This window comes from Triticum urartu, chromosome 5A (assembly GCF_056163025.1).
Source record: "Triticum urartu cultivar PI428250 chromosome 5A, HENAU_Tu73, whole genome shotgun sequence".
Classification (NCBI taxonomy): domain Eukaryota; kingdom Viridiplantae; phylum Streptophyta; class Magnoliopsida; order Poales; family Poaceae; genus Triticum; species Triticum urartu.
The window spans coordinates 103,731,027-103,753,650 of NC_141877.1; the positions used below are offsets into that span (position 1 = coordinate 103,731,027).

General features: G+C 49.0%; 1 pseudogene; it reads right to left on the bottom strand.

Moving 5' to 3' along the window:
• Positions 1-14,550: 14,550 nt before the first annotated feature.
• LOC147970472 (uncharacterized) lies at positions 14,551-15,302 on the bottom strand (annotated as a pseudogene).
• Between the last annotated feature and the right edge of the window lie 7,322 nt (positions 15,303-22,624).

Consider the following 22,624-nt stretch of genomic DNA (forward strand, 5'->3'; position numbering starts at 1 on the left):
CAAAACTATGCCCTACCGAAGACTAGACAACCTTTCGGCGTACGAAACTATTTCGCTGGGAGAGAGATAGAAAGCCAGAACATTGCATGGCATGTGTTGAGAGAGAAATTGGGGTGAAATGGAGAGCTCTCTCCACCTCTATTTATAGTGGGAGGCAAGAGGTAGAGGCCATGGGAAAATACCGAAAAGCTCTTGGGATATTTTCACCATAAAACCACAAAAAAGGGGGGCAGGTGGAGCTCCATGGAGGCGCTCCTACTTGGGCCGTCCACCTTGTGTACCCCCCAAAGGGGGTCCCACCACCCCATGACATCACATTTGACTTTGGGGAAAAGCCCCAAAAGGTGGCTTTCCAAAAAGTCGCCAAAAGGGGGTTGTACCCTAATAGTGTTTTTCCCTCTGAGACTTTATGGATATATGGACTCAAGGACCATTGAAGTTATAGCATGAAAAATAAACATAATTACAAACTTGAAGATAAATAGTAACTCTTATTATTGCCTCTACGCCATATCTCCTACAACCACCACCACCTCCATTGCCGAAAGCTTCACCACCACCTCCTCCATTGTTGAAAGCTTCACCCTCGGGCCCTTGTCTTGCGACTTCGACCGTCCACCAGAGGGGGTGGAGGAGGCTCTCGTCCTCGAGCCGGCGATGGGAGGGAGCATAGTGGAAGTAGTTGGCATGGCGGCACGGAACACGACCACAGGAGGAGCGGGAGGATGAGGCGGCATCGATGGGGGCAGCGATGCATGAAGTCCACCAGCGGGTGGTTGCAGGTACTCCATGCCACCTATTAGGGGCACAACAAGGCGAGGCGGTGTGGGGTAGGGGAGATCGTCATCGGTGGCGGCAGCGTGGGGGCAGCAAAGAAGGGGCGAAAATGTCCCTCCTACCAAGTCGCGCACGTGATAGAGGAAACCGTAAACCCGGGGGCGGGGGGAGGGAACTGGAGGCCCTGCAGCTGATCCAGAGTTGAAAGATCGAGAAGAGGGGTCTGGAGGGGGGGGGGTGAATAGACACTTAACAAGGCAAAGGTGCAGTTTTTAGATTCTCTTGGAATTTAGGCAGATTTTAGCACAAGTTAAATGGAAACCAATACAATCTACACATGCATATCTAGAGAGTGAGCACCAGAAGAACAACATGCAAGTGCAAGAAAGTAAAGGGGGGGTAGATATAGGAAGATCAAACACAATGAAGACATGGTGATTTTTGGCGTGGTTCCGATAGATGGTTCTATCGTACATCCACGCTGATGGAGACTTCAACCCACGGAGGGTAACGACTGCATGAGTCCATAGAGGGCTCCACCCATGAAGGGTGAAGAAGCAACCTTGTCTATTCCATCATGGCTTACGCCCACGGGGGACTAGTCTCACTCGAGGTAGATCTTCACGAAGTAGGCGATCTCGTTACCCTTACAAACTCTTGGTTAAACTCCACAAGTTGAAAGAGCATGGTGCCCCCATGTGTGGTTTTGGTAATTGATGACAATCACTATGGACTAATTGTTGCCTTAAGCTATATTTGAAGGGTTTGTCCATAGGCATTTCTTGAAGTCCATTTGTTGGTTTCAAGGAGATTATGTAATGACCAAGGTGCTATTCAAGGAATTATCTATTGATTGGTCATAGAGAAGACATGATACAAGGTTGATCAAGACTAAGTCAAACAGTGAATCAAGTTGATCAACACACAAAGCGTACAATATGCACCGAGAGGTATGTTTCCATGGGCGTGCATCAAAAGGAAGATATCATATAACCCATGGAGGATGACATCAACTGGTGATCGTCATCAAGGTTGCGGTGTGCAAGTTCAAGTGGAGCATCATGATGACCCACAAGTATAGGGGATCAATCATAGTCCTTTGGATAAGTAAGAGTGTTGAACCCAATGAGGAGCACAAGGAAATGACAAGTGGTTTTCAGCAAGGTAATCTCTACAAGGTAATTTGTAACAAGCAAGTAACGGTAAATAAAGTGTAGCAAGGTAGCCCAATCCTTTTGTGGTAAAGGACATGCCAAACCGGTTTCTTATAATAAGCAAAGCGTTCTTGAGGGTACACGGGAGTTTCATCTAGTCACTTTCATCATGTTGGTTATATTCGTGCTCGCTACTTTGATAATTTGATATGTGGGTGAACCGGTGCTTGGGTGCTGTTCTTACTTGAACAAACCTCCCACTTATGATTAACCCCATCACAAGCATCCGCAACTACGAGAAAAGTATTAAGATAAAATCTAACTGAGGGAGTCCTGGATTAGGGGGTGTCCGGATGGCCGGACTATACCTTCAGCCGGACTCCTGGACTATGAAGATACAAGATTGAAGACTTCGTCCCGTGTCCGGGAGGGACTTTCCTTGGCGTGGAAGGCAAGCTTGGCGATACGGATATGCAGATCTCCTACCATTGTAACCGACTTTGTGTAACCCTAACCCTCTCCGGTGCCTATATAAACCGGAGGGTTTTAGTCTGTAGGACAACATACACAACAACAATCATACCATAGGCTAGCTTCTAGGGTTTAGCCTCTCCGATCTCGTGGTAGATCTACTCTTGTACTACCCATATCATCAATATTAATCAAGCAGGACGTAGGGTTTTACCTCCATCGAGAGGGCCCGAACCTGGGTAAAACTTCGTGTCCCCTGCCTCCTGTTACCATCCGGCCTAGACGCACAGTTCGGGACCCCCTACTCGAGATCCGCCGGTTTTGACACCAACATTGGTGCTTCCATTGAGAGTTCCTCTGTGTCGTCACCGTCAGGCTTGATGGCTCCTACAATCATCAATGGCGATGCAGTCCAGGGTGAGATCTTCCTCCCCGGACAGATCTTCGTCTTCGGCGGCTTCGCACTGCGGGCCAATTCACTTGGCCATCTGGAGCAGATCGAAAGCTATACCCCTGGCCGTCAGGTCAGATTTGGAAGTTTAAACTACACGGCTGACATCCGCCGGGACTTGATCTTCGACGGATTCGAGCCACTGCCGAGCGCGCCGCACTGTCACGACAGGCATGATCTAGCTCTGCCGCCGAACAGTGCCCTGGAGGCCGCACCCGCATCGGCTTCGACCCTTAATTCGGAGCCAACTGCGCCGATCGAGGATGGGTGGTTGGACGCCGCCTCAGGGGATGCGATCCCAACGGCGATCGAGCCGAACACCAGCCCCGCACTCTGCGAGACTCGTGACTCCAAGGAGCCGGACTCCTCTCCGGACTCCGAATCCTCCGCGGCCCTGCCGATCGAATCCGATTGGGCGCCGATCATGGAGTTTACTGCCGCGGACATCTTTCAGCACTCGCCTTTCGGCGATATTCTGAAGACACTGAAGTCTCTCTCTCTTTATCAGGAGAGCCCTGGCTGGACTACGGTCAGCAAGGTTGGGATTCGGACGATGAAGAAATTCAAAGCCCACCCACCACCCACTTTGTAGCCACTGTCGACGACTTAACCGGCATGCTCGACTTCGACTCCGAAGACATCGACGGTATGGACGCCGATGAAGGAGACGATGAAGAACCAGCGCCTATCAGGCCCTGGAAAGCCACCTCGTCATATGACATATACATGGTGGACACCCCAAAAGAAGAAGATGGCGATGGAACAGCGGAGGATGACCCCTCCAAGAAACAGCCTAAGCGCCGGCGTCAGCGGCGCCGCTCAAAATCCCACCAAAACAAATACGGTGATTCCAGCACCGGAGATAATAATACTCCGGAAAATGCCGAAGAAAACCCCCTCCAGCAAGATTTAGCACAGGAGGATGAAGAAACCAGCCCTCATGAGAGAGCGGCAGACAGAGAGGTCGAGGACGATAATTATATGCCTCCCTCCGAAGACGAGGCAAGCCTCGACGATGACGAATTCGTCGTGCCAGAGGACCCCGTCGAGCAAGAGCGTTTTCAACGCAGGCTTATGGCCACGGCAAGAAGCCTCAAGAAAAAATAGCAACAGCTTAGAGCTGATCGACAGATGGACTGAAGTCCTTGCGGCCGAAGAGCATAAGCTCGAACGCCCCTCCAAGAGCTACCCAAAGCGCAGGTTGCTACCCCGATTAGAGGAGGAAGCACTTGATGCGGCCGACCGGCCACCTCGTGGCCACGACAGAGAGGCCTCTCGGCCCTCCACTCAAGCCGCACCCCGTACCAAGGCACGGGAATATGCGCCGGACTTACGAGATATGTTGGAGGACAAAGCAAGGCAAACAAGATCGATCTACGGATCGCGTGGGCGCCCCACGGCTCGAGACGGTAACCGTCATGCCGGCCACAAATTCGGCAGGGCCGAACACAGTAGACAAAGCTCATTGGAGCTACGTCATGATATAGCCCAGTACAGAGGCGCCGCACACCCACTATGCTTCACAGACGAAATAATGGATCATCAAATCCCCGAGGGTTTCAAACCCGTAAATATCGAATCATATGATGGCACAACAGATCCTGCGGTATGGATCGAAGATTATCTCCTTCATATCCACATGGCCTGCGGCGATGATTTCCACGCCATCAAATACCTCCCACTCAAGCTTAAAGGACCAGCTCGGCATTGGCTTAACAACTTGCCAACAGGATCAATCCGTTGTTGGGAGGACCTGGAAGCCGCATTCCTCGACAATTTCCAGGGCACTTATGTGCGACCCCCAGACGCCGATGACCTAAGTCACGTAATTCAGTAGCTAGAGGAATCGGCCAGGCAATTCTGGACACGGTTCCTAACAAAGAAAAATCAAATAGTCGACTGTCCGTACGCTGAGGCCCTAGCAACCTTCAAGCACAATATCCGTGATGAGTGGCTTGCCCGGCACCTGGGACAGGAAAAGCCGAAGTCTATGGCAGCACTCACGACACTCATGACCCACTTTTGCGCAGGAGAAGACAGCTGGCTTGCTCGTAGCAACAATATGACCAAGAACCCTAGTAATTCGGATACCAGGGACAGTAGTGGCAGGTCGCGTCGCAACAAGCAGAAGCACCGCATTAACAGCGACAATGCTGAGGATACGGCAGTTAATGCCGGATTCAGAGGCTCTAAATCCGGTCAGCGGAAAAAGCCATTCAAAAGGAATCCTAGGGGCCCGTCCAGTTTGGACCGAATACTCGACCGCTCGTGCCAGATACATGGCACCCCCGAAAAGCCGGCCGATCACACCAACAGGGATTGTTGGGTGTTCAAGCAGGCAGGCAAGTTAAATGCCGAAAACAAAGACAAGGGGCTGCATAGCGATGACGATGAAGAGCCCCAGCCGCCGAACAACAGTGGACAGAAGGGTTTTCCCCCACAAGTGTGGACGGTGAACATGATATATGCAACCCACGTCCCCAAAAGGGAGTGGAAGCGCGCGTTAAGGGACGTATACGCGGTAGAGCCAGTCGCCCCAAAGTTCATCCCATGGTCCTCCTGCCCGATCACCTTTGATCGAAGGGACCATCCCACTAGCATCCGTCATGGCGGATTCGCCGCATTGGTTCTAGACCCAATTATCGACGGATTTCATCTCACTAGAGTCCTTATGGATGGTGGCAGTAGCTTGAACCTGCTTTACCAGTATACAGTGCGGAAAATGGGCATAGATCCCTCGAGGATTAAGCCCACCAAAACGACCTTTAAAGGCGTAATACCAGGTGTAGAGGCCAACTGTACAGGCTCAGTCACACTTGAAGTGGTCTTCGGATCTCCGGATAATTTCCGAAGCGAGGAGTTAATCTTCGACATAGTCCCATTCCACAGGGGCTATCACGTACTGCTCGGGCGAACCGCATTCGCCAAGTTCAATGCGGTACCGCACTACGCATACCTTAAGCTCAAGATGCCAGGCCCTCGAGGAGTAATTACGGTCAATGGAAACACCAAAAGCTCCCTCCGAACGGAGGAGCACACGGCGGCCCTTGCAGCGAAAGTACAAAGAAGCCTCTCCAGGCAGTTGTCCAGTCCGGCCATTAAACACCGGACACCGTCAAGCGCGCCCGGAGTAACCTACAACAAGACCGCCTGGCACGATCCGAGCAGGCATAGCAATGCGGCCCCAACCACAGCCCTCGCAAAAATGCGACACTAGTACTTCACGTGCATAACTACGCTCTAGAAATACCATGGGTACAGGGGGAGGGGCACCATCACGGCACGCCCGAAACACGGCTTAAACCGCACCAGGGGCTGCCGATTTTTTAATATTCTCTTACTTTCAGGACTCCACTCTTCGGAAGGCTTGCTCGGTAGTTCAATTGCCGCACAAACGATGCAAGAACTAGGGAAGCAGACAAGCCACGCCGCATTATGGAACTCCCAGGTGGTCTCTATCACGAGCAGTATACCTGTTTCGCATACTATTCCGCAGCTTGCCCCTGGAACGGACATGTTACATAGTCCAACCTTTTTCTTATCGCATTATTTGTATCGTCCTGCTTTGATCGCAACCCTCTTTAATAAACAGTGCATAGCTTTTGTCTATTTCTGCATTACTCTTATATATATATATATATGTTCCTTAACGACATATTGCACCCGTACACTTTGGTACGGCCTAAATACGCCAGGGGCTTTAGTACCCCTCAATATGGTGTGAGAAGTCCGAACACTTTAACAAGTGCGGCACCCCGAACTTATAGCATTATATGCATCGGCTCCGAATCATGTCTTGGGTCAATAGTTGGGTTTGCCCGGCTCCTATGTTTTGGTGCCTTACGTTCCGCTATATCGGCTAAGGTAGCACTAGGAGAACCACTGCGATTGTGCCCCAGTTGAGCTGGGTCGAGCACCTAAGTGGAGAAAGCTAAAACTGACTGTCATGATGAAGCGAGAGCTGGTCGCTGTTCGAGAGGTTTTTCGAGTCCCTAACGACTTATGCCGCTTAGAGCAAGGAGCCGGCTCTGTCCGGCCAAGGCGTGGATAGCACCCCGAACTCGGTCTTTCGAATACCAGGGGCTTCGCCGAAATTTAAAATTATAGAATTCTATGGCTAAGTGAGAGTGTTCACGCATTATAGTCCGATTGCCTTGTTCGTTGGGCTGAGCGCTTCCCTCGAAGGACCCAAACATGGGAAAAAGAGCGCTCAGGTTTATCCCCGAACGCCCCAGCACTAGCGGCACGGGGGAAGAAGCCGACGACTTGCCATCTCTCAGAATTGATAAACAGCCGCACAGAAGGTAATATTTTAAATTCCAACAGCATTGCTTAGCGCATATGAACAAGTTTTCAGCGCACAGGACAAAACGAGCAAGTTTCACTCAAAAATTACATCCCTAGAACATTCATCCACCACAAGGCAGGCACCCTTCAGAACATCCTTATAATAATTCTCGGGCTTGCGATACTCTTTCCCCGGTGGTGGCCCGTCCTTCACAAGCTTCCCAGCATCCAGCTTTCCCCAGTGCACCTTAGCACGGGCAAGGGCCCTACGGGCACCTTCAATGCAGACGGAGCGCTTGATGACTTCTAGCCTTGGACAGGCCTCCACCAGCCGCTGCACCAGCCCGAAATAGCTCCCAGTCAGAGCCCCTCCAGGCCACAGCCGAACTATGAGGCCCTTCATGGCCTGTTCGGCCACCTTGTGGAGCTCGACCAGTTGCTTCAGCTGGTCGCTCAGGGGCATGGGGTGTCCGGCCTCAGCATACTGAGACCAGAACACCTTCTCTGTCGAGCTGCCCTCCCCGGCTCGATAGAATGCGGCGGCATCGGACACACTCCAGGGAAGATCTGCGAACGCTCCTGGAGAGCTTCGGATTCGGGTAAGTAACAAATAACTCATGTTTATGTGTTTGCTTTGCATAAAGAATGCCTTACCCGCTGCTATCTTCTTCACCTCATCCAACTCCTAGAGGGTCTTCCGGGATTCGACCTTGGCAGACTTGGCATTTTCAATAGCCGCCGCAAGCTCAGACGCTCGCGTCTTTGAGTCAAGCTCCAAACTCTCATGTTTTTCCATGAGAGCCTGGAGCTCTTGCCGCACCTTGCCAACCTCGGCCTCATACTTCTCCCGCTCGGTGCGCTCCGTGGCCGCCCTCTTCTTGGCCTCGACCAGCGCTTGCTTAAGGGTCGCCACCTCAGACGTGGCCCCTACAATAGCCACGATAATCCTGTCATTTTTTGCAATTGCACCTTTTTATATATATTTAAACAAGGTATTTCTTACCTTCATTGTCCTCGAGCTGCTTCTTGGCACGCCCGAGCTCTCGCTCGGACTGCTCGAGGTTCTGCTTTAGTGTGTCCACTTCCGCAGTCAGTGCGGCGAACGCAAGTAGAGAAGCCAGCATACGCATATTGACTCCTTTTTGTTAGACTCCTGCGAATTTTATTTGATCCTCTATTCGGCTTTTCTTCCCGAACGCCAAATAGAGCATCAGGGGCTACTGTCTATGCAGTAATATTATTTACACATTCTTCACTTACCTCAAAGCCTGTTAAAAGGCTAGTACAAGCTTCAGTCAGTCCGCTCTTGGCGGACTAAACCTTCTAGACCACCGCACTCATTATGGTGCGGTGCTCCTCGTCGATGGAGGCGCCTTGGAGCGCCTCCAACAGATTGTCCGGCGCCTCCAGTTGGACGGAGGTCACCGGCATGGTGGGCTTGCTCCTCCTGGAAGGAGGTCCCCCGCCGGACTCTGGAACCTTTGAAGGTTCCGGAGCGGTGTCCGGCCTAGGGCCGGACTTGGAGCCCTGGGGGGTTTCATCCCCTTTACTCCTGGAGTCCGGGAGGTCGCCTCGCGGCGCCTCCAGGACCACCTCCTCCCGGCTTGGAACCTGTTGGGACAACACTTCGGTGTCGTCCGTAGGGCGGGGGAAGGAAGCCGTCGGAAGCGAGTTCACATCCGACGAGTCCAGTGAGCCGCTCGACGACGTGTCGAGCCGGTCTTTGGGTGGGCTGCATAAACATATTCGACATGAGGGAAAGCTGTGCAATAAACGAATACTATGAATTACTCTGGTATCCGGATACTTACGATTTTGCCAGGGGCTTGGCCCTGGGCGGCCACTCCTCTCCGACGTCGTCGGCGTCGGTGGAGTAGTCCGGAGGAAGGGTTTTCCCCTTCTTGGACCCTCCGGCCTCCCAAGTGAGGGCGGCCTTCCTTTTGTTCTCTCCTCCCGCTGGAGGGGGAGAGGTCTCGCCTTCTTCCTCCTCGTCTTCACGGGAGGAATGCACCTCGGAACCGTCGGATGATGGATCCGACACCTCCTGGCGCCAGGCACTCTTTCGAGTCCCCATGGCCTTTTTCGCGGCCTTCTTCTCCGGCACCACATAGGGTGCCGGAACCAGCAGCTTCACCAAGCGAGTGTCTGCTGGGCCTTCGGGCAAAGGAGCCGGACAGTTGATCTGTCCGGACGTCACCTACCAATCCTGTCAAAGGTAAGGGAGCTTAGATCCCGCATGGAGTCAAACTATGAAAAACTGATACCATGTAAAAGGAAAAACAGCTTACCGCGAGAGCGTGACGCTGCGCACTGAATCCACGATCCTCGGTAGCGGATGCGGGAGCCTCGTCGCCCTTGAAAAGCACCTTCCAGGCATCTTCATACGTCGTGTCAAAGAGCCTGCTCAGAGTTTGGTGCCGCGCCGGGTCGAACTCCCACAGGTTGAAAGCCCGTTGTTGACACGGGAGGATCAAGCGGATGAGCATAACCTGGACTACGTTGACAAGTTTGAGCTTCTTGTCCACCAGGGTTTGGACGCATGTTTGGAGTCCGGTCAGCTCTCCTTTTTTACCCCACGACAGGCCCGTCTCCTTCCAGGAGGTGAGCCACGTAGGGGGTCCGGATCGAAACTTGGGGGTTGCGACCCATTCGGGGTCGCGCGGCTCGGTGATGTAAAGCCACCCTGATTGCCACCCCTTCAGGGTCTCCACAAAGGAGCCCTCAAGCCATAAGACGTTGGCCATCTTGCCCACCATGGCGCCTCCGCACTCCGCCTGGTTGCCGTGCACCACCTTCGGCTTGACATTGAAAGTCTTGAGCCATAGGCCGAAATGGGGGCGGATGCGGAGGAAAGCCTCGCACACGACGATAAACACCGAGATGTTGAGGACAAAGTTCGGGGCCAGATCGTGGAAATCCAGGCCATAGTAGAACATGAGCCCCCGGACAAATGGGTGAAGAGGGAAGCCCAATCCGCGGAGGAAATGGGGGAGGAACACCACCCTCTCATGGGGCCTAGGGGTGGGGATGAGCTGCCCCTTTTCGGGAAGCCGGTACACAATGTCGTTAGACAAGTATCCGGCCTTCCTCAGTTTTTTGATGTGCCCCTCCGTGACGGAGGAGACCATCCACTTGCCTCCCGCTCCGGACATGGCTGGAGAAGGTTGAGGTGGGGAGTGCGGACTTGGGTGCTGGAGCTCAAGTACGCGAGAATGGATAAGCAAAGGAGGAAGAAGGCGTAGGTGAAAAGGTGGATCCTTATCCCCTTATATGGGTGGACGCAACTACGTGTCCCCACCAGCCTGGTAAAACTCGCTTATCTCCAAGCGCCGTAATCAATGGCGCGGTTGGGTTACCCACGCCCGTATTGATGAGAATCTCGGAATAAGGGGACACGATCTCTGCTTCAACAAGACATGCCAAGGAAACCGCCTCGCATGACGTGCTAAGGTGGGATAATGAAAGGACTTGGATAAAGGCTTGGCCGTGGTGTGTCACACTACGGAATACGTCAGCGGATTTGATTTGTGTAAATATTATTCTCTCTATGGCAATATGTGGAAACTTATTTTGCAGAGCCGGACGCTATCTTTGTGTTCAAAATCTTCTATGAAGTACTTGGAGGAGGAACCCTCCTTGCAATGCCGAAGACAATCTGCGCGTCGGACTCGTCGTCATTGAATCCTGGTTCAGGGGCTACTGAGGGAGTCCTGGATTAGGGGGTGTCCGGATGGCCGGACTATACCTTCAGCCGGACTCCTGGACTATGAAGATACAAGATTGAAGACTTTGTCCCGTGTCCGGGAGGGACTTTCCTTGGCGTGGAAGGCAAGCTTGGCGATACGGATATGCAAATCTCCTACCATTGTAACCGACTTTGTGTAACCCTAACCCTCTCCGGTGCCTATATAATCCAGAGGGTTTTAGTCTGTAGGACAACATACACAAAACAATCATACCATAGGCTAGCTTCTAGGGTTTAGCCTCTCCGATCTCGTGGTAGATCTACTCTTGTAGTACCCATATCATCAATATTAATCAAGCAGGACGTAGGGTTTTACCTCCATCGAGAGGGCCCGAACCTGGGTAAAACTTCGTGTCCCCTGCCTCCTGTTACCATCCGGCCTAGACGCACAGTTCGGGACCCCCTACCCGAGATCCGCCGGTTTTGACACCGACACTAACCATAACATTAAACATTTGGATCCAAATTGGCCCCTTACGAAGTAGCACATAAACTAGGGTTTAAGCGTGTGTCACTCTAGCAACCCATCATCTAATAACTACTCCACAATGCATTCCCTTAGGCCCAAATATGGTGAAGTGCCATGTAGTCGACGTTCACATGACACCACTAAGGGAATCACAACATACATATCATCAAAATGTCGAACGCATATCAAGTTCACATGATTACTTGCAACAAGATTTCTCCCGTGACCTCAAGAACGAAAGTAACTACTCACAAATGATAATCATGCTCAAGATCAGAGGGGTATTAAATAGCATAATGGATCTGAACATATAATCTTCCACCAAATAAACCATATAGTAATCAACTACAAGATGTAATCAACAATACTAGTCACCCACAGGTACCAATCTGAGGTTTCGGTACAAAGATTGAACATAAGAGATGAACTAGGGTTTGAGAGGAGATGGTGTTGTTGAAGATGTTGATGGATATTGGCCTCCCAAAGATGAGAGGGTTGTTGGTGATGATGATGGCTTCCATTTCCCCCTCCGGGAGGGAAGTTCCTACGGCGGAATCGCTCCGTCGTAGGGCAAAAGTGCTCCTGCCCAAGTTCCGCCTCGAGACGGTGGCACTCTGTCCCGAAAGTCCTCCCCTTATTTTTTCTAGGTCAAAATGACTTATATACCAAAAGATGGGCAGCGGATGTGGGCTGGGCTGAGAACAACCCACTAGGGCGCGCCTGGGGGCCCTGGTGAAAGGATCGATATGGTTGACTAGAGGGGGGTGAATAGGCAACTAACAATTTTTAGCTTTTCTTTACCAAATTAAACTTAGCGTCAAAGTAGGTCGTCTAGATATGCAACTAGGTGAGCAACCTATATGATGCAACAACAACAAGCACACAAGCAAGAAAGGGATGCAACACAAAATAGGCTTGCACAAGTAAAGGTAAGAGATAACCAAGAGTGGAGTCGATAGAGGAGAGGATGTGTTACCGAAGTTCCTTCCCTTTGAGAGGAAGTACGTCTCTGTTGGAGCGGTGTGGAGGCACAATGCTCCCCAAGAAGCCACTAGGGCCACTGTATTCTCCTCACGCCCTCACACAATGCGAGATGCCGTGATTGCACTATTGGTGCCCTTGAAGTCGGTGACCGAACCTTTACAAACAAGGTTGGGGCTATCTCCACAATTTAATTGGAGGCTCCCAACGATACCACGAAGCTTAACCACAATGGAATATGGCTCCGCGGTGACCTCAACCGTCTAGGGTGCTCAAACACCCAAGAATAACAAGATCCGTAAGGGATTAGTGGGGGGAATCAAATTTCTCTTGGTGGAAGTGTAGATCGGGGCCTTCTCAACCAATCCCTAGAAAATCAACAAGTTTGATTAGCTAGGGAGAGACATCGGGCAAAAATGGAGATTTGAGCAACAATGGAGCTTGGGGAGAGAAGAGGTGGTCTTCTTGGGGAAGAAGACCCACTTTATATAGTGGGGTAAAAGATCCAACCATTATCCTCTCACTCAGCCCGCGCGGTGTGGTACTACTGCACATAGCCGCGGTACTACCGCAATGGGTCGCAGTACTACTGCTGGACAGTGCGGTACTACCGCTTGCGCGGTTGTGACCAGACGAGGCCCTGTTGCACAAGGCAACGAGCGGTAGAACCGCCGGAGTGGTACTATCACGCGCCCCTATGGTACTACCGCAAGGCAGGGCTCTACTGGCGCTGAAAACAACACATAATTAATAAATTACTTCCGTAACTACTTTCGCTGAGCTTAGGGCTGTGCAAAAGTCCAGCATGGTACTACCGCTCACAGGGAGCGGTACTACCGCATAGGGGCGGAAGTAAAAAATTACTTCCGCGCCTACTTCCGCATGCGCTGTCAGGGCTAGAGGTAGCGGTACTACCGCTCGCCAGGAGCGGTACTACCACTGGGTGCAGTACTATCGCTCGCTTGAGCAGTACTACCGCATGCCCCTATGGTACTACTGCTCCCTTGAGCAGTACTACCGCACGCCACAGATGCTTTAGCATTTGGCAGCCTTCATATCACAGAGACATGAATAACTGGATGGTGCTCCATCGAAGCAAAGGAAAGGCGATGCAAAGGAACATATGTGTACGTGTTGATTCCACCCTAACCTTTCCGGAGCGGACCCCCTCTTAATAGTACGGCTTTCCTACAACTCAAATCCCCCGGAAATAAACATAGAGAACCGCCGTCTTCGATAGGCTCCGAGGGGCACCGAATCGTCTTGTGCCTAGACATGAGATATCTGAAATGCTCAAAGCACACGATTAGTCCGCAAATGCACTGTCATCAATCACCAAAACCACTTAGGGAGAAATATGCCCTTACAATCTCCCCCTTTTTGGTGGATTGATGACAATACGGGATTTTCACATAGAGATATAGAATGAACCTAAGCAAACCCAAAATCTATAAAATATAGACAGGCTCCCCCTAGATGTGTGCACTCTATAGATATGCTTTGGACTGCACAACACACACACTAGGATCAACACTCCCACTATATTTTATAGACAAGGCAATCTTTGCAACAAAGTAAGTGACACTAAGCATGGAGGCAAGTAATAGTAAGTGAGCATGAAGTAAAGGGCACAAGACAAAATAAGCTACTAAACATACTAGACAATAAAAGGATAATAGAGAAGGCATATGTCTCACACCATATTATAGAATAAGTCTTCTGGTCTCACACGCAACTAACACCAACCAAAGCAACGAAGGTTCAACGAAACAAAAGCAAGGAGACAAAAACTCGCAAATTAACCCTTAAATCCTACACTCTCTCCCCCTTTGGCACCGAGACACCAAAAATGCAGAGAGGACACCTAAGACACAGGTGGTAGCTCCCACTGAAGTGATCACCCATCAATCTCCTCATCCGTCTTAGCAGCAGGAATGGACTCCTCATCTGACTCAGCCCACTGATAGCCTTGCTTCATCATCCAGGCAGCCTCAGGAGTGATGTTCTTCTCCGACCCGCTCGAGACGTGCTCGCCAAGCTTCCTCAAGATCTGCTTGTCGCGCTGGCGACTCTCCTTCTAAGCAACGTGAGTCTGGTACTGCCCCTTGGCCTGCATGCATAATAGAGCCTTCATCTTGGCCTTGAGCTTCTTAGCCCAAGACGGCTCAGCAGAGGGAGGTGCATACCCCTCAGAACTGTCCTCCGCCTCCTCCTCCTAAATCTCATCATCATCAACGTCCATGCGGGCAGCTTCTGCCTCAGCCTGGGTAGTGGTGTTAGCCCACTTGTTCTTCTGGTGCAGCTTAATGGGCTCATGGTGAATCCAGTTGGGAGCATGAGACTCTTCACCCAGAAAGAGCTTCTCCCATGTCTTTGAAATCAGGAGGTGCAGATAAGGGCCGTAGATAGGAACCTTGCTATGGAACACATCAGACTGAAGCTCACTCCACATGATGTGAGAGACATCAAGTGGTCCAGGTTGTTGATGACGCGCTTCCTCAAAAGTAAGCATCATGTCCACAAGATAGGCATGCACCTTGTCCTTGTCACCCATGCAAGGGAAAAGAGTGTTGTGGAAGATTCAGTGCATGATGTCGAGGAACGAGTTCAACACATAAGACTTCTTGCCATTGGTAAAGTCTTCCCAACAAGGTAGGGTTGAAGCTTGTTCTTGGAAGCAGACTCTGGGTTGGCATGTGGGCGGATACCAACGGGCACATCAAGCCCCTCATCATGAACGTGCAACATCTCCATGAACTCCTTCCACTCAGCAGTCATCCTCTTCCCATTTGTCATCCAAGTCATGCTCTGCTTCTCATCCGTGTGGAAATGGACAAAAGCAAAGAACTGAGCCACAATCTCCGGGTCAAAGTCAAGGTGAAAAGTGATGATCTCCTCAATACCAAACTGCTCCACCAAGTCCAGCCGCTCACTAAAATATGTTTGGTTCTTCCTCAGATGGTGCATGTCAATCCACTGAACGGGTACATAGATGTTCTGCTTGGCCTTGATCACATCTACTCCCTCCGTTCCGAATTACTTGTCTTAGATTTGTCTAGATACGGAGGTATCTAGCACTAAAATAAGTCTAGATACATCCGTATCTAGACAAATTCAAGACAAGTAATTCAGAACGGAGGGAGTAGGAAGATGAGATTTTGTTGCTTGGTTCAAAACAAGTCATTGCCCCTTATGAGTTCCCTAGGCTTGATATAGGGGTTGAGCTTCCTTCAAATCAAGAACTCTTCTTGAGGCATTTCATCAAAGCCGACAACTGGCTCCTTGATCTTGGTGGCTGAGGTCTTCACGTTGCGTTGCGGGGCATTGGACCCCTCAGGAGCTTCTTGGTTGCGAAGGCGCTTGGAGCTCGTATCACGGCTAGGGTTCGAGCTCCTAGCACCGGAACAGGAGCCAACACCTATGACACACAACGCAAACACACGAGATAAGCGAGAAGACTTATTGCAAAGACCAAGGGCAAAAGAAAGAAACAAATAGAAATGAGATTAGGTGTGACAAAACGAAGCAATTTTAGGTCAAGCGGTAGTATTGTAACATGATGCAAAAGTAAAATTTACTTCTGCTCTGACCACGGTAGTACAGCACTGGGGTGGCGCGGTAGTATCACTCTCAGAGCGGAAGTAATTTTTTACATCCATGCCTCAAGCGGTAGTACCGCTCCAGGGGAGCGGTAGTACTGCACGGGACCCGCAACGGGCGGTAGTACTGCTCTAGGCGGAGCGGTAGTACCGCACAGGGCAGATCTGGCAATAACGCATCTGAGAACACCCGTGAAGATGAATTGGTACTACCGTTGATCAAAACTACGTAGTTGTATCACACCAAATAGCATATCTACTGCACAAGCACTCTCCAACAATCTTCTCTTGCAAAGATTTAACCAAAAATCACAAGACCTACTCATGCATCTCCCAAAACTTAGAAGCAACAAAAAGAGGCAAAGAGAGAGGGGCAAGGGGAGATGCCGGGGTCCATGGCAAGAGGATGCATTGGGGGTCGATCCCACCGGTTGAAAAGTGAGGAGAGTGGCTAGAGACGGAGATCCGGTGAGGTCCTCTGGTGCCGTTCTTGAGCAGGAGAGAGAGAGAGAGAGAGACGAGGTGAGGGGAAGAGATGAATGGGTATGAGGAAGTTGGAACTCCCCCTACCCGCTCTTAACCCCCACGCGGTCTCGACAATGCGGTAGTACCACCCGGGCGGTAGTACCGCACACTGAGCAGTAGTACTGTTGTTTCAGCGGCAGTAAAAGATTACTGCCGTGATGGATGCGGTAGTACCGTGCCGTGGTCGCAGCTGTGCAGGCACATCAACCACCCACCTCTAGCGGTAGTACCGTGGCACCCCATGGTAGTACCGCATGCCCAAGAAAGTGCAAGTTTCAACACAAGAGAAACAAAAAGGCCTTTGCAACACACACTCCAAGCAAAAGGACACACAAAAGAGCAGAAAAAGAAACAACTAAACCATGACACAAGGTCCAAAAGATAAGCACGGAGAAAGAAAGGACCAAACAACAAACCAAAACCTCTCATGAAGAGAGGGCGGTGGCCGGAGCCACCTATTTTTGAGTCAATTGGTATGGCACCGCAAAGAATTATCCTTGGGCCCATGACCAAAACTAGTCTTTGAAGCACAAGTACCATCAACAATGGCTAATGTGAAAGAGTTGATCAATTTATGCATAATGGGGGAGGGAGAGTTCATTGAGAGAACAACACTCCCCCTATGTCCATGCCTACACCTAAACAAGACATCAAGATGAGTATGGTGGGGTGTGCAAAGGTTCAAGCCACATTGCTGAAATGAATGATATTTAGCTCATGCCTTAACTCGCGAAATCTTGCTTCATCCAAAGGCTTTGTGAAAATATCTACAAGGTTATCATGAGTGTTGACATAGTTGAGCTCAGTCTCCCCTCGCCTAATGTGATCCTAGATGAAGTGATACCGAATCTCAATATGCTTCGTCTTGAAGTGTTGCACCGGGTTGAGAGAAATCTTGATGGCACTTTCATTGCACACCAAAGAGGAACTTTTTCACAAATGACACCGTAATCCTTTAAAGTTTGCCTCATCCATAGAAATTGAGCACAACAACTACCGGCGGACACATACTCGGCTTCGGTGGAGGAGAGAGACACACATCATTGCTTCTTAGAAGACCAACTCACCAAAGAGCAACCAAGAAATTGGCACCCTCCGAAAGTTGACTTCCTATCCACTTTGTATCCCGCCCAATACGAGTCCGAAAAGCCCACAAGGTTGAATTTTGCTCCTCTAGGGTACCATAAGCCAAAGTTTGGGGTATGAGCCAAATATCGAAAGATTTGCTTGACCGCCACATAGTGGCTTTCCTTAGGTGAGGCTTGAAACCGTGCAAAAATTCCCACACTCAACATGATATCCGGTCTAGATGCACAAAGGTAAAGCAAGGAGCCAATCATAGAACGATATACCTTTTGATCCACCGCTTTACCATTGGGATCAATGTCAAGTTGGCATTTGACGAGCATTGGTGTAGAAGTCGGCTTGACATCACTTAGCTTGAATCTCTTGAGCATGTCTTGAGTGTATTTGGATTGGTTGATGAAGGTTCCTTCCCGAGAAAGAACTTCAACTCTCCCATCATGGACATCTTGAACTTTGAGGTCATGAGTGCAGCAAATTCCTTATTGAAAGCTTTGTTAGGAGAACCAAAGATGATATCATCAACATATAGTTGGCATACAAACAACTCCCCTTTGACCTTCTTAGTAAAAAGAGTGGGGTCGATTTTCTAAATTTCAAACCCACGATCTTGCAACAACTCGGTAAGGTGCTCATACCACGCACGTGGGGCTTGTTTAAGGCCACAGAGTGCCTTATCGAGTTGGTACACATGATTGGGTAACTCAGGATCCTCAAACCCCGGGCGTTGTTTGACACACACCAACTCATTAATAGGACCATTAAGAAAAGCACTCTTCACATCCATTTGTTGCAACTTGTAATTATGATGAGAAGCATAAGCAATCAACAAACAAATAGATTCAAGGCGAGCAACGGGAGCAAAGGTTTCACCGTAGTCGATACCCTCGACTTGGGAGTAGCCTTGTGCCACCAAACAAGCCTTGTTGCGAATGATAATCCCGTGAGCGTCTTGCTTGTTCTTGAATATCCATTTGGTTCCAATAACATTATGGTTCTCCTTCGGCCTTGGCACCAATCTCCACACCTTGTTGCGCTCGAAGTTGTTGAGTTCTTCATGCATTGCATTAAGCCAATCCGGATCCTTGAGTGCCTCATAGACCTTTTGGGGTTCAACACAAGAAACAAATGCATGATGTTCACAATAGTTTGCTAATTGTCTACGAGTGCTTATCCCCTTTCTTAAGCTTCCAAGCACATTCTTCATGAGATGATCTTTGGCGGTGAGCTTGGATGCAATCTTGGCGGCACGACGCTCCAATTACTCCTCAAGAGAGAGTTGAGGAGCGGTAACTTGATCATCATGAGCGTCGTCTTGAGCTTGTTCTTGATCTTGAGCTTGCTCTTGATCTTGAACTTGCTTGGTGGCAATAACTTGACCTTGGGCATCACTTGGTGGATCACCACCATCTTGAGGTTGATCTTGCCCTTGTCATGTTCATTTGGTTGAGGGCCTTCACTTTGTTCTTAGGAAGCGTGTGGGTCTTGGGTTGGTGATGGTTCCACTTGAGTGGAACATTGTCCTTCTTCTTCGGCCACAAGGGGTTCCTCAATGGGTAGGATATGACCAAAACCCATTCTTCTTATGGCTTGGGGAGGAATTTCATCACCTACATCACAAGTACCACTTTGCTCCACTTGGGAGCCGTTATTCTCATCAAACTCCATGTTACACGTCTCCTCAATGAGTCCCGTGGACTTGCTGAGGACACAGTAAGCATGAGAGTTTGTAGCATAACTAACAAATATGGCCTCACGAGCTCTAGCCTCAAATTTAGACAAACAGACACCTTTCTTGAGAATGAAACACTAACAACCGAACACCCGGAAGTACTTGAGGTTGGGCTTGTTGCCGGTGAGTATCTCATATGGAGACTTGTTCAAGCCTTTGCGGAGATAGAGCCGATTGGATGCATGAAAAGCGATGTCGATGGCTTCGGCCCAAAAGTTGTACGGAGACTTGAATTCCGCCATCATGGTTCTTGCCACGTCCATCAAGGTCCGGTTCTTCCTCTCCGCTACACCATTTTGTTGACGGGTGTAAGGTGCGGAATATTGATGCTTGATCCCCTCATCACTAAGAAACTCATCCAAGGTGTAGTTCTTGAACTCGGTGCTGTTGTCACTTCTTATCGTCAAAATCTTTGCATTGTGTTGACGTTGAGCTTAATTTGCAAAGTCGATGACGGTTTTTTGGGTCTCACTCTTTCTCTTAAAGAAATATACCCAAGTGTATCTTGAATAATCATCCACAATCACCAATCAATACTTTCTACCCCCAAGACTATCAAAGGATGGAGGCCCAAAGAGATCCATGTGAAGGAGATCCAAGGGCCTCTTCGAGTAGATGATAGTCGTGGGACGGTGAGCCTTCTCATGTAGCTTTCCTTCTATACAAGAACTGCAAGCACGATCTTTGGCAAAACTAACATTTGTTAGTCCACAGACATGGCCCCCCTCGAGAATACTTTGCGAAGATCTCATATTGACATGGGCTAAACGATGATGCCAAAGCCATCCCATGTCAACTTTAGCCATTAGGCATGTCGCGGTCTTAGTGGGTCGCTCCGAAAAGTTAATCACATAAAGACCGTTCTTGACATGCCCAACAAAGGCTACTTTAAGAGTCTTGCTCCACAAGAGGGCCACAATATCAATATCAAAGAAACTGGCAAAGCCCATGAGTGCAAGTTGACGAACGAAAAGTAAGTTGCATGCAAGGGACTCAACAAGCATGACTTTCTCGATCGTGAGATCATGAGGAATGACAACCTTGCGAAGACCCAATACCATATAAGAGGAAGCATCACCCCATTCGACATTGGTGGGCTGATGTCTACTACACAACCTTCTTCTTGTAGACGTTGTTGGGCCTCTAAGTGCAGAGGTTTACAGGACAGTAGCAAATTTCCCTCAAGTGGATGACCTAAGGTTTATCAATCCGTGGGAGGCGTAGGATGAAGATGGTCTCTCTCAAACAACCCTGCAACCAAATAACAAAGAGTCTCTTGTGTCCCCAACACACCCAATACAATGGTAAATTATATAGGTGCACTAGTTCGGCGAAGAGATGGTGATACAAGTGCAATATGGATGGTAAATATTGGTTTTTATAATCTGAAATTATAAAAACAACAAGGTAACTAATGATAAAAATGAGCGAAAACGGTATTGCAATGCGTTGAAACAAGGCCTAGGGTTCATACTTTCACTAGTGCAAGTTCCCTAAACAATAATAACATAATTAGATCATATAACAATCCCTCAACATGCAACAAAGAGTCACTCCAAAGTCACTAATAGCGGAGAACAAACGAAGAGATTATTGTAGGGTACGAAACCACCTCAAAGTTATTCTTTCCGATCAATCCATTGGGCTATTCCTATAAGTGTCACAAACAAACCTAGAGTTCGTAGTAAAATAACACCTTAAGACACAAATCAACCAAAACCCTAATGTCACCTAGATACTCCAATGTCACCACAAGTATCCACGAGTATGACTATACGATATGCATCACACAATCTCAGATTCATCTATTCAAACCAACACAAAGAACTTCAAAGAGTGCCCCAAAGTTTCTACTGGAGATTCAAGACGAAAATGTGTGCCAACCCCTATGCATAGATTCCCAAGGTCACGGAACCCACAAGTTGATCACCAAAACATACATCAAGTGAATCAATAGAATACCCCATTGTCACCATGGGTATCCCACGCAAGACATACATCAAGTGTTCTCCAATCCTTAAAGACTCAATCCGATAAGATAACTTCAAAGGGAAAACTCAATCCATTACAAGACATAGAGGGGGAGAAACATCATAAGATCCAACTATAATAGCAAAGCTCGCGATGCATCAAGATCGTGCTGAATCAAGAACATGAGAGAGAGATCAAACACATAGCTACTGGTACATACCCTCAGCCCCGAGAGTGAACTACTCCCTCCTCGTCATGGAGAGTGCCGGGATGATGAAGATGGCCACCGGTGATGGATGCCCCCTCCGGAAGGATGCCGAAATAGGGTCCCGGTTGGTTTTTGGTGGCTATAGAGGCTTGAGGCGGCGGAACTCCCGATCTAGGTTTCTTTTCGGGGGTTTCTGTATTTATAGAAATTTTTTGGCGTCAGTCTCACGTCAGGGGGGGTCTCCGAGTCATCCACGAGGCAGGGGGCGCACCCAGGGGTGTAGGGCGCGCCCTCCACCCTCGTGGATGGCTCAGGACTCTTCTGGCCCAACTATTTTACTCCCGGGGCTTCTTTTGATCCATAAACAATCAACAAAAATTGGCACGTCAACTGGACTCTGTTTGGTATTCCTTTTCCGTAAAACTCAAAAATAAGGAAAAAAACAAAAACTGGCACTGGGCTCTAGGTTAATAGGTTCGGCCCAAAAATCATATAAAATAGCATATAAATGCATATAAAACATCCAAGATGGATAATATAATAGCATGGAACAATCAAAAATTATAGATACGTCAGAGACGTATCAAGTATCCCCAAGCTTAATTCCTGCTCGTCCTCGAGTAGGTAAATGATAAAAAACAGAATTTTTGATGTGGAATGCTACCTAACATATTTATCAATGTAATCTTCTCTATTGTGGAAAGAATATTCAGATCCATAAGATTCAAAACAAAAGTTTAATATTGACATAAAAACAGTAATACTTCAAGCACACGAACAAAGCAATCATGTCTTCTCAAAATAACATGGCCAAAGAAAGCTATCCCTACAAAATCATATAGTCTAGCTATGCTCTATCTTCATCACACAAAATATTTAAATCATGCACAACCCCGGTTTCAGCCAAGCAATTGTTTCATACTTTAGTATTCTCAAACTTTTTCAACTTTCACGCAATACATGAGCGTGAGCCATGGACATAGCACTATAGGTGGAATAGAATGGTGGTTGTCAAGAAGACAAACGGAGAAGATAGTCTCACATCAACTAGGCGTATCAACGGGCTATGGAGATGCCCAACAATAGATATCAATTTGAGTGAGTAGGGATTGCCATGAAACGGATGCACTAGAGCTATAAGTGTATGAAAGATCAAAAAGAAACTAAGTGG